The sequence below is a fragment of the Globicephala melas genome, chromosome 8, assembly GCF_963455315.2.
Source record: "Globicephala melas chromosome 8, mGloMel1.2, whole genome shotgun sequence".
Lineage (NCBI taxonomy): Eukaryota > Metazoa > Chordata > Mammalia > Artiodactyla > Delphinidae > Globicephala > Globicephala melas.
In genome coordinates, this window is record NC_083321.1 from 25557157 (window position 1) to 25569732 (window position 12576).

General features: G+C 38.5%; 1 long non-coding RNA gene across 1 annotated transcript in view; it reads left to right on the top strand.

The window, feature by feature from the left end:
• The first annotated feature begins 52 nt into the window (after nucleotides 1–52).
• The window catches only part of LOC132597673 (uncharacterized), a 38824-nt gene continuing 26300 nt past the window's right edge, over nucleotides 53–12576 (top strand). The window contains exon 1 of the long non-coding RNA XR_009564885.1: nucleotides 53–138. This is a non-coding gene — a long non-coding RNA (uncharacterized lncRNA). The remainder of the gene's footprint in view (nucleotides 139–12576) is intronic.

Consider the following 12576-nt stretch of genomic DNA (forward strand, 5'->3'; position numbering starts at 1 on the left):
GCGAAGCCACGGAGACCAATCGCAGCGCGCGCTCTGTGGGGCGGGGCGGAGGCGGAGGCGGAGGCGGAGGCGGAGGCGGAGGCGGAACGAGCCCTACGGGCTAACTTCCTGCGTGGGCTCTCGTCTCTTCTAACTCCGGTAGGTGGGGTGTGGTCTGTGTTCCGTATTATCGCCCCGCTTGCGCCTCACGGGGACCACCTACCCTTTTGAAATTTGGGTGCGATTTTTTTTCGAGTTATAATTTAGCCCACATTTCAGCCTTTATTGAGGGACTAGCTAGCAAGCAGGCAGTGCTCTCTACCCCGGGAACAGCAGTAGTTTTCAAAATAAGCTCCCCCACGTGCAGCTTACATTCCATTGGGGGCACACAGAACACAAACAGTACAAAGTAATTAGAAACGCAGCCCTGAATAGTGTAGTGTTTTACAGCACAGACTCCAGAATCGAATTTCTTGGGGTGGAATCCCTGCTGCACCATTTGATGGATGTGTGATTTGGGGCAGTTGCTTAACCGCTGCTTTCCAGCTTCTTCTGGAAAAATTAGATCAAGTACTTAACTCATAGTGTTGTTCTGAGGATTAAGTAAATTAATATATAAAGCAATTAAAACACGGTGAGCTCTAGATGTATTAGCTGTTATTCAGTAGTTATGTTAACTAGCATCAGTAAAACAACAGAGAAAGGGGTGGTGTGTGTATGAGTGTGCGTGCATGCCATTTTAGATAGAGTAAGCAAAGAAAATGGCTCACATGTCATTGAGAAGTGAAGGAAATGAGGAAAGTACCAATGGAGAAATCTGCAGGAGAGCTTTTCATGCAGAAGACAGCAAGGAAAGGACTCGAGGCAGGTGCAAGGAAGCCTGTAGGCTGGATTTGAGGAGGAGAGGAATAGATGAGATAGCCATGGCCAGATCATTGTCTTGTAGGCTATAATAAAAAATTTGGTTTTGACTTTAACAAGCCTCTAACAGGTTTTGAGCAGAGGAGTGAGGAGGTCAAACAACTTTTTTTGTAAAGGATCACTCTGGCAGGTGTGTTGCAAAATGATATAAGTTGAGCAAGGGCCCAAGTAGGGAAACTGGTTAGAAAGCTATTACAGAGACAGAGCAAGAGAAGATGGTGGAGTGGTGGTGAGAAATTGATTGAATTCTCGATGGTAAAACTGATGAGATTTACTGACAGATCAGGTAAGGGGTGTGAGAGAAAGAGGAACTCAAGGGGATTCCAAAGTTTGGCCTGAATTCAAGCCAACGCCTTCTAACATTCTGGGGCAGACTGTCTACTTGCAGTAATTGCAAGCTTGCTTCTTATTTGAAAAAGCAAGAAAAACAACATGGAGGCCTTGATATGCACCCAAGATGGGTATTGTTTAGGTAATTAGGGAAAATTAAGTTTAAAAAGAAATGGGAAACTCAATAGTAAGAAAGAGAACAACCCAGTTTTAATGCAAATCAAAAACATGATAAGATACCACTACACACTTACCACAAAAACTAATTTAAAGAAAACAATACCAAGTCCTAATAAGGATGTGGAGCAACTGGAACTCTGATAAATTGCTGGTAGGAATGCAAAATGGTAATAGTAATCAAGATAGTGTGATATTGACATCAAGGTAGACAATTAGATCAAAGGAAGAGAAAAGAGAGCTCAGAAATAGACTTACACGTGGTCAATTGATTTTTGCCTAAGATACAAAGGCAGTTTAATCTTTTAAACAAATGGTGCTGGAACAATTGTATATTCATATTTGAGAAAAATGAAACTGAATCCATACTTTTACCATATGGAAAAATGAACTTAAAATGAATCTTAGACCTAAATATAAAATCTAAAACTGTTAATTAAACTTTTAGGAGAAAACACGGAAGAAAATTTTTGTGACCTTGGGTTTGTGACCAAAGATTTTTTAGATACATCTCTGAAGGACATGATCCATGAATGAAAAGAAATTGGCAAATCGGACTTCATCAAAATTAAGAACTTCTGCTCTCTGAAAGACACTTAAGAGAATGAAAAGACAAGCCACAGACTAGGAGAAAATATTGGCAAATTACACATCTGGTATGGACTTGTATCCAGAATATATAAAGCACTTTCAGAACTCAATAAGAAGGGAATTCCCTGGTGGCCTAGTGGTTAGGATTCCAGTCTTTCACTACAGTGGCCCTGGGTTCAATCCCTGGTCCCCTGGCTGGGGAACTGAGATCCTGCAAGCCGCACAGCCCAGCCAAAAAAAGAAAAACAACCCACAGGTGAATGGATAAACAAATTGTTATATATTCACATAATGGAATACTGCTGTGCAATAAAAAAGGATGAACTATTGATACATGTAACAATATGGATGAATCAAAATAATTTGTTGGGTGAAAGAAGCCAGACATACTGTATGATTCCACTTATATAAATCTCTAGAAGATACAAACTAATCTTAAGTGGCAACACTATAGATTGTCATCGCCTGGATGAGGGGGACTAATATTCATTTAAAAATAATATCTCAGATCTAATTGGTTTTTAAATGAGTCAAAAAATTTTAGCTCTATTTTGTTAAAATAAGTGTTCTGTGGACTTTTGTTTTCCTTTTTAAAGGAGACAAATCTCCCTTAACTTAGACAAGTGGTATAAGAAATATTGTCTATTCTTCTATATATGGCATGTTCCATATGTTCCGAATGTTTCAGATAAAAAAGTTTGGAGCCAATTGAAGAAATCTGGAGCCAGTTGAAATTTGAGCTGGCCAATTTTAACTTGATCCTATGCCCAAAATAAAATACAGGTCAACTGGTGTGTTAAAGGCAATAAAATAAGAGTTGTCGTTTATACTGTCACAATAGCAACCTGTTATTATTGTATCATATTCTTAGTTTCTTAAAAACATATCTAAGCACTTTCAAAAAATGAATTAGTACCAAGATGTTGAACAGGTCCTCTATCTTCTGAAAGACGATATTCTCTAGCTGATTTTTTTAACCTGAAAAATACAGCTAAATATTTATAGTTTTTCTTTACTGTTTATTTTGTCTGCTTTCCCTCTAGTAATATCTCCTTGTTCTTTCTGATGAAAAATTCTGGAAAACCTGGATTTAGCTCTATTTTTAATTGTCTTATGTGAAAGGACCATATTAATATATTCACCTGAAATTTTATCATTGGACAAAAACTACATTGTTTTGCAAGAAGAATGCATTGCATGATATTGATATCCAAAATTTGTCTTCAAGTATATATCAAGTATCTCAAAACTATAGAATTATTCATCTGATAAATAAAAGTATATTTTTCTACTAAAATAGTACATGTAGTTGATTACCTAAATAGTAATGCTATATTTTAAAGGGTAACCCGTTCGAAATGGGCATTATTTATAATACTTAATCATCGTCCTTTTACTGAATCAATATCCTGGGAGCTTTGAGAAGGCAGGAATGTGTTCATTATTTCATTCCTTTGCTTATGGAAGTGGCTGATACGAAGAAGGAGTAATAAATATTTGTTATATTAGTGAATTATATCATAAAAGTTAACTAAATTGACATATATTTGATATGTCAGATATAAAGCAATGATATCCGATCATTGCTTTAAATTTTGAATGAAAAACAGATGATTACAACATTCTAGAAAGACATGGAAAAGAGTGGGGGAAAAAAGTGTGGCACAGACTGCTGCCAGTTGTCAGCCTGCTATCCATCCTCTTATTCCTTAGTAGCAAGTCCTCCCTATAGTGTAGATGAACCCTTCCATGCAACTAAATGAATGAACCCTTCCATGCAATGAACCCTTCCATGCAACTAAATTTATCAGCCTTATTATGGCTGGGGTAGCCAATGAGATGTAAATGGAAATATTGGGAGGAGCTTCTGGGAAAGCTCTATAAAAGCAGCAGACCCAGCCTCTTTTGTCCTTTTCTCTTTCTCTTTCTTGCTGCCTAAGAACACATGTACTTGATGGTGGGAGTTGCAGTAACCAAACTAAAACCAAGATGTGGCCTTAAAGGTAGAAGCCAAGATAATGGAAAGGAAAGATGGAAGAGCCTATGTCCCTGATGACATCAGGAAGATGCAGTAACAGGCCATGACTGCCTGCCTCTTGACTTGTTTTACATAAGAAAAAAATAAACCTCCATCTCATTTAATCTACCATTATATAGGATTTCTCTCATATACAACTGAATCTAATCCTGATTGACACAGAGAGAAAAGTTTGAAATCTAAAGTCATAATTTTGTAAATAAAAAGTTTATGTAAATGTAAGTCAACAACTTTTTGTAATGTGTGTTTATGGTGGGAATCTTGGAATCTCTCTTAGTGCTGTTGTGGTATAACACTGAATTTACAAAGCAACCATCATCTTAGGGTCTCAGAGATTTATAACTAATAATTAAATTTTATACTAGTGATACAACATGATTATAGTGACTTTACAGGTGAAACAACTAATGTTTAAGCCAGTTAATTGGTGGCTTACTGAAATATATTGCACCTGAGCTGTAGATTCAGCACTGGAACTAATACAGTGCTTTAAATCTCAAACACTTTGACCATTAGAAAACATTAATCTTCCCAATTAACTTCCCCAAATTCATAAGGTTAACTTCTGCACATGACATAGCCGATTATTGAAACATTCATAAATCTGTTGAATCCAAAGAAGACACATTCATCATTTATGTTTTTAAAATGATTTCAGAAAGACATGTCTATACCAGAGGGAAAATCTTACTGCGCTAGTCAAGAGGCGTACCAACTGCAAACCATGTGAATGCAATAGTAGTTTTATGAGCTAATAATTTTTACATTTTTGGAAAAAAACATGATTTTTAGCTCCTATATGAGCTGCACTAACCACAATCCTGTGAGGTATTATTAGTTGTACAATTTTATTGAAAGATGAAGCAACAGAGGCTCAGAGGAGTTAGGCAGCTTTGCCAGCCTGAGACACAGAGCATCAGTCAGCATGGATTCCTATCCAGGTCTGTGTCACTTGAAAGCTGCTGCTCGTCTCCTTTTTTGTTGCTTGGTAATGATTTCATTTTAAAAAATAGAATATAAGAAGTCTTCACCTGATGTGGAATATGTGCTTTCAAAATAAACTTTTTATTGAAGTGTAACATGTTCAGAAAAATGCACCAATCCTGTGTATACTTTGATGAATTATCACAGTGAACATATACATGTAACTATCATCCAGGTCAGAAGAAGAGCACTTATTAGCCATCAGGGAAATGCAAATCGAAACCAAAACGAGATACCCTTTCACACCCACCAGAATGGCTACGATATAAAAGATAGACAATAACAAGTGTTGATGAGGATGTGGAGAATTTGGAACGCTCATAGAGTGATGATGGGAGTGTAAAGTGGTACAGCCACTTTGGAACTTTGGAAAACAGTCTGCAGTTTCTTAAAAGGCTAAACATAGAGTTATCATATGATGCAGAATTTCCACTCCTAGGCATATATACAAGAGAATTGAAAATATATGTCCATGCAAAAACATACAAAGTGTTCATAGCAGCATTATTCATAATAGCCCAAAACATTCACATTAGTCAAATGTTCCTCAATTGATGATTGGATAAACAAAACGTGGTATATTTATACAATGGAATATTATTTGGCAATAAAAAGGAATGGAGGACTGATACATGCTACAACATGAAAGAATCTTGAAAATATTATGCTAAGTGAAAGAGGCCAGAAGCAACACATATTGTATGATTCTATTGGTGGTGTGTGTATGTGCTGGGAGGGGAAGGGGTTGAAGGGGAAGAAGGGGGAACAATAACTAAAGGGTAAGAGGTCTCTTTAGGGAGTGATGAAAATGTTCCCAAATTGATTGTGGTGCTGGTTGCACAACTCTGTGACTGTACTAAGAACGAATGAACTGTAGATTTTAAATGGGTGAAGTGTATGGTATGTGAATTATACCAACAGAGCTGTTTTTAAAAAGAAATAAATAATATACAGGAGAGGCAGATGGGGGAAGAAGTAGTGTCTTCATTGTTGATAGAGATAGATCATATGATGTGGCTTTTGACCTGTTAACTAAATATGCTGGGTAAACCTCAACTCCAGAATGTGGAAGATTTATCCACCTAGCCTCCTGGATAGGAAGGCCTCTGATATGTAAGACTTACACAGCGGAGGAGGATAGAACTCATGCTGTCTGTGGCCAAGAGGAGAAAAGACAGTGATGGACTGGTTCCCAACTACACAAGGTCAGTAGGGAAAGAAACCTCCAGTTTCCAGCGCAAGGCTGCGCTCCACGGGGGGGTCCACTCCCTAGTGCAAAATGGTGGACCTGAAATGCTCCTAGTTATTCTTCCCACAGGTACTGGTCAGAGAAATCACTCAACTGCCCATTGGGCAGAGGGAGGTAAAGGTATGGAGAAACCACAAGTGTCAAAATGGACACTCTGTAGAGCTCTCTTCACTTGGAAGGAAACGTCAGAAATAGGGAGGCACTATTTTCCCCCAATTCTGAACAGCTTTTCTACCCTTTTGATTAACTTTTCGATTCAGACCCTCATCATTTCTTGTCTGGACTGTTGAAGTTGTCTCCTATATGTTCTCTTACCTTCACTTTCACTATCTGGCCATGAATTCTCTGAGATTGTACTCAGAATCTGCAGCACAGATACAGCTTGAAGGTATGTTTATTTGTCCTATATAGCACTTAACTTTTTAAAAAATTAATTGCTGTGGCAGACATTGCTGGTAACGTATCCAATACATGTTTTCTCTTTTTACTTTACTAGCAGAACCCGTCTTTTGTTCAGTATGACATCATGCCTACCTAAAGAATTGTGTTTCCCAGCCTCTTTTGCAGCTGGGGGTGAGGATGTGATATCTTTGGGCTGATAACATGACAGGAAAGTTGCTACATGGGCTTTTTCAAAAGTTCTTTGAATGGAAGCATACTTAACTTCTGCCTTTCCCCTTCTTGCTATCTTGGTTGTAGACATGAAGCTGGAGGTGGGGCAGCCACTTTGCAACCACAAGGTAGCAAGCTGAGGATGAATTTCACTTGCTAAAGGGCTGGAGTAGAAAGCTAGAAGGAACCTGGGTCTTGGTTCACTATGGAACCACCCTTTCAGCCCTGGGGAATTCGAGATTTCTAGCTTTGTGGGGAAAATTCACACCTTATTTGTCTAAGCCACTATACGTCAGTGTTATTTTGTTACTTGGAGCCAGTTTAACCAAGCAGATTTGGTACCAGAAGTAGAGTGCTTCCAACAAGAGAACCTAAAGTATGGTATTGACTTACGGAAAGAAGTAAGGATTTGACAATGAGGACCCAGATTTTTCAGGCTTAGAAACAGCATGAACCTTGTTAAATGATGTCAAAACATTCTCCATGGAAAACTGTCTTCTTTTATTTCTTGGGACATAAACCATGATATTTTATGTTGTTGTTGGGGGAAAGAGTAGATATAATCCATGTTGACATATTCTGGTTACTCCTTGCCACTTTCAGCAAAATCTCAAAAGATGGGGTGGATGGGCCCAGATGTGTGTCAGATGTGCACGTTACAGGAAAGTAACCCTGAGCTTAGGGAGCCCAAATAGTTTATAATGGACTGTAAGCATGTTTGCCCTTTGTTCTGGAGGGAAACACTATCTCTATCTTCCAAGGTTGTTTTCTACACAAACACCCTTGAAAAGATAGTCTGAGACAAAGGGTGATCAGTGCCTCTGCATATAAGATATTAGAGAGACAAGAAACTCAAGGAAAATTGTCTCACAACAGTATGTTGTCAAAGAAATTCCAGACTTGTCTAGCAACAGCCTATAATTCTTCAACCCCTTAAGCCACCCCAGGTTCCTAAACTCACACCGATTAGAAGTGGACTGAGAGGGTCCTGTGAGGTCCCCAGGAAGGGCATCCTTTCTAAAGCCCTTATCCGTGGCCTATTATCCGTGAGGCCATGCATAATAATGGATCCGGAGGATTCCTCCAGAGGGCAGAACCAGATCTTATACCACCACCAAGGCACGGAGTCCTCCTTCTCACTGGCAGAATACAGGGTTTGATATTTCCTGTGGCTGCAACGTTTCCTATTCACTTTCCTGACCTGAAGTTACTACTGCATTCCTGCTCCTTTTCTATTGTGTATTCAATACATAGGGGGCAGTTATCTTTTAGTGTTAAGGTCAGGGGACCCTGAGGTGTCATATCTGGACCTGCACATCATCCAGAGAGCTAAGATTCAGCTGGGTACAGTACTTGGATGAGACTGTTTTTTAGATTGTCTCCCTTTGGGACAGAGAGTGTTTTTATTTGCATCAGGGACGTTTGCACTGTGATCAATAGGAGAATTTTATCGTGATTGTTCACGTGTTGTTATTAAGTTTAAAATAATGATATATTAATGTTGAACAGCTAAAGAAGTATGCTGTAGTGGACTTTCTCATATTTTTTGGCTACCTTTCACTTTTTGGACATACTTGTTATGATTTCCTGCCTTCTAATTCCCATCTCCCTTGAGGGAGAATCCAGAAGACAAATTCCTCCAAATTTGACCTTAGGCTCCGTCAGTTAGATAGACCCACTTGAAACTAATATATGGCAATTGAAGAAGAAAGCTCTGTGCATGTCTGTTTGCTGGGCAGAGGTGGTGGTGGAGGTCTCTGGCTTTCAGGGGCAGCACTGGCAGCGGTGACTTCCTCTTACGTTCCCTGGGGCAGCAGCAGCTGCAGAAATGGTTCTGTTAGGCCAGGTGGGCCACATGGTCCGGGGTGTTGTTTCAAAAATAGCCTCAAGCCTGTTAGTCCAGTTTGCCCAACACTTCTGTGAGCTGCCCTAGGTATTCTTTCTTCTTTTTACCCTTTTATTGAAACATAATATGCATACAGAAAAGGGCACAATAATGAGGTGCTTTGTCTGTGGATCATTTTAAAACATATATATCTCTCTAAAATATTATTATATATAACATAATATAATGACATTATATAATTATATAATATCAATATAAATATATTCATTAAAAAATTCAATAGTAACTGCACCAAATGCTTAAAACTTAACCATGAAAAGATTTTTTTCAGGGAGGACTATTTTATCACTGACATATTTAGAAGTAACTATATATATATATATATATACACACACATATATAATATGTAGAGAACTATATATACATTATACACACACACACTCACACACACACACGCACACACACGAGTCAAATCAGCACCGTTTTGTTTCCCATCCTTTAGAAAGCATTGTATTTTATAAAGAAGTTAATTTGGAGGACACCCAGTTATACAGTTAGGCCCTGACAACTGTGGGCTCAGTTACATGTATACATTTCAAGAGTACATCTTAAAGTCCTGAAACCTTTTGAGCTGGCTCTCAGCACAGATTATGGTTCTCCAGACTTTTGCATTTAAATAGGAGGTTTAGAATAAATGACTGGTAGTACAGTGGTTGTAAAAACAAAGAAATAGAACTTGAATTACTTCAGTTCTATCAGTCTGTGTGAGTACTTGAAGTTTTTATTTGTGTTCAAAATATAAAACAGTGAAACAGAGAGGAAACTGCAAGATGTAATATTTTTGTATGGTAAGTGTAAATTTTACTTCATACGTAATATATTTTCCTGAATATGAACAATATATTTAAAATCAAAATTTCTTTTTTTTAGATTGTTAATTATTTAAAAACATATATATGTGTGCGTGCATAGGTATATACAGGTATATAAAATTTAAGTAAAGAAAGATTTCACTATCTACATTTCTTTTATGGCCACTATTTTAGTTTTATTTCATGACTATCATTGAAAATTATTTTGTCATGTAGGTGAGTAAGTGTTTAAAAACAAACATGCTAGGGATGCCTCTGCACATATCATAAATGTATTGCTCAATAAATCTTCACAAACAAACATAACAATGTACCCAGAACCAAACTAAGAGACCACCATGAGAACCTCAAAATACCCTGTTGTGTTCCCCTCCAATCACAACACTCCTAACACAACAATCACAACAGAATAGTGGTAAACACTATTTAGATTTCAAACAGCATGGATTAGTTTTGCCTGTTTTTGTGTTAAATATAAATGGAATCACACAATACGTACACTTTGATTTCTCGCTTCTTTTGCTCAATGTTATGTTTGTGAGATTTATCATTTGCTGCATGTAGTTGTAGATCGTTCATTCTCATTGTACACAGTATTCCACTGTGTAAAGGCATTATACTATATTATCCTTTCTATTGTTAATAGGCATTTGGGACATTTCCATTTCTTGTAAGATTCATAGCGCTCCTATGAATATCCTACTACATGTCTTTTGGGGAACATACCTTTTAATTAGGTATGTATCTAGGGATGAGGTTGTTGGAACACGAGGTATACATATGTTTGTCTAATAATTTTCTAAGTAGCTTTCCTAGGTTAAACATCTTTTTAATAAACGTATTTTCTGCTTTATCATCCAGAATCTGTTTCTGTTCTTTGTAACTAAGAACGTTACTGATATAGCCAGTATGTCAATACTGGGAGATTTTACATGAAAATATAGATGATCACTTTATTTTGAAAAAGTGAACAGTCTGACAGCACTGGGTTAAAATTCCTACTTGTCAATAATTGACTGAGGCTACACAGTGACCACTCCCTTAGCCGAGGTTGTGCTCTTTGGTTTGCCTCAGCCCCCACCACTCCGGATCATTCCATGCAGCCTACTTTAGTCATTTATTTTACATGCCTAGACCATGTAAGCATCTGGGATGAGGATCTTGAACAATACTACTAAAAACAAAATCTTTGTAAAAGCAAATCTGATTGTTGTCCTCTATTTAAAACTTTGAATGTCTCCCCATTGCCTATAATAGCAGTCTTCAAACTTAGGAATCTCCGAGAGAGCTTTGCAGACTCTTGGTCTTTCTGACCTCACTCATCGTTCTTCTTGAGATTCTGAATCATTAGAGCCCAGGGATCTGCATTTTAACGAGGACCTTCTAAAACAGTCTGAGACAAGTGTTCCTTGGATCAAAATTTGAGAAACACTGGCCGATTGAATGAAATCCCAACTCCTTAACATAGCATATAAAGGGTCATGTACCTCACTGCCTACACACACACACACACACACACACACACACTCACTCATGTACCTCACTGCCTACACACACACACACACCCCAGGTCCAGTCATACTGAATTGTTTATACTTCCTTACTCACCAGCCTGTTTCATAGCCTCGAGCCTGTGCTTGTGCTTCTCCCTTTACCCTGAATGTCCACTGTCCACCAATGAACACACACTAACTTTCAAGACTCTGATCAAGCATCACCTCTCCTGGGAAACCTTGTGTGGTGTGCACACTTCCCTCTCTCCGTCTCCCCAGAGGAATGAAGCACTCTCTTCTTTGTCTGCACTTTGTTTCCTGTGCATACTTCCATATTTGATCCCTACAACATTTCATTATACTCATATGTCTGCCTATCCGTATAGTCTATGAGCCCCTCAACAGCCATGGCCCTGGGTTACTGGTCTTTGTAGCAAGGGCCTAGCACAGTGCTTGATACTCATCAGATGGCTTAAAAACATTGAGCTGCTCAAAGAATAAAAATATTGCTCTCTTGAAATTAAGCCAAGTACCACAATTCATCTCTAACTAGATATACCTCTAGCTATGAAAGTTCTTTTCAAACTATAAAAGGGCAAAAGAAAGAGCTTAATAAAGGAAAACATATCAAATTTCTGCTGATCCAGAAGCTCCATGAATGAGCAGGATTAATATTTCAAGATACGCTCTCTAGGAGTTTCTTCTAAAGTCTCAGGAGATCAAGGTCTAATGCCCTGACTCCAGACTTTTCCTCTCTAAATTATTAACATCAGAATTAATCATTTCTGGCATTTTTCATTACAGAGAAAAGGTGTTCCGAAGCATAGTTGTTTTGGAGGTAAAAACAACCTAATTACATTTGAATCTGAGGCAAAGACTTGGCCCTTTACACTCAGGAGCTCTGTTTCCCTCTTCTATATGGATATAAACAGATTTTACTTCTCTGGCCTTATATCCCAACCCCCATATACACGCTAATATTAAGCTATAAAAATTCCTTGTAATTTCTCCCCACCTCCTTCTGAACTCGGTGAACTTGTGCACGGCTGTCAAGTCTCTCTTTACATATTGCCCTCTGGATGAAGCCTAAGCCTTTCCTGTCGGGGCTGTTTCCATCTACACCCGGCCTGGCCCCGCTCCTTATCTGTGCTCTCATCTCCCCCAGCACATACCACTATCACTGCACTCAGCATCCTGCTCGCATCATGGTGCTTTAGTTCCTTTCTCCTTCTCCTAGGCCGGAAGGACTGTATCTCATCTCTGTGGCCTCAGTGCCAGAATCGCAGTTGCTTAATTAATGCTTTCTGAATTTCCTGCACACTTGTGGTGTGTCAGACACTGTCTGGGCACCTGGGACACACCAGCAAACAAAACCAGCAAAGGCCCATGGCCCTTGTGGGGCTTACATTGCATCACAGAGAGACAGACAAGAAGACTTAATAAACAAGCAAATCATACATTATATTGGAAGGTGATAAGTTCCA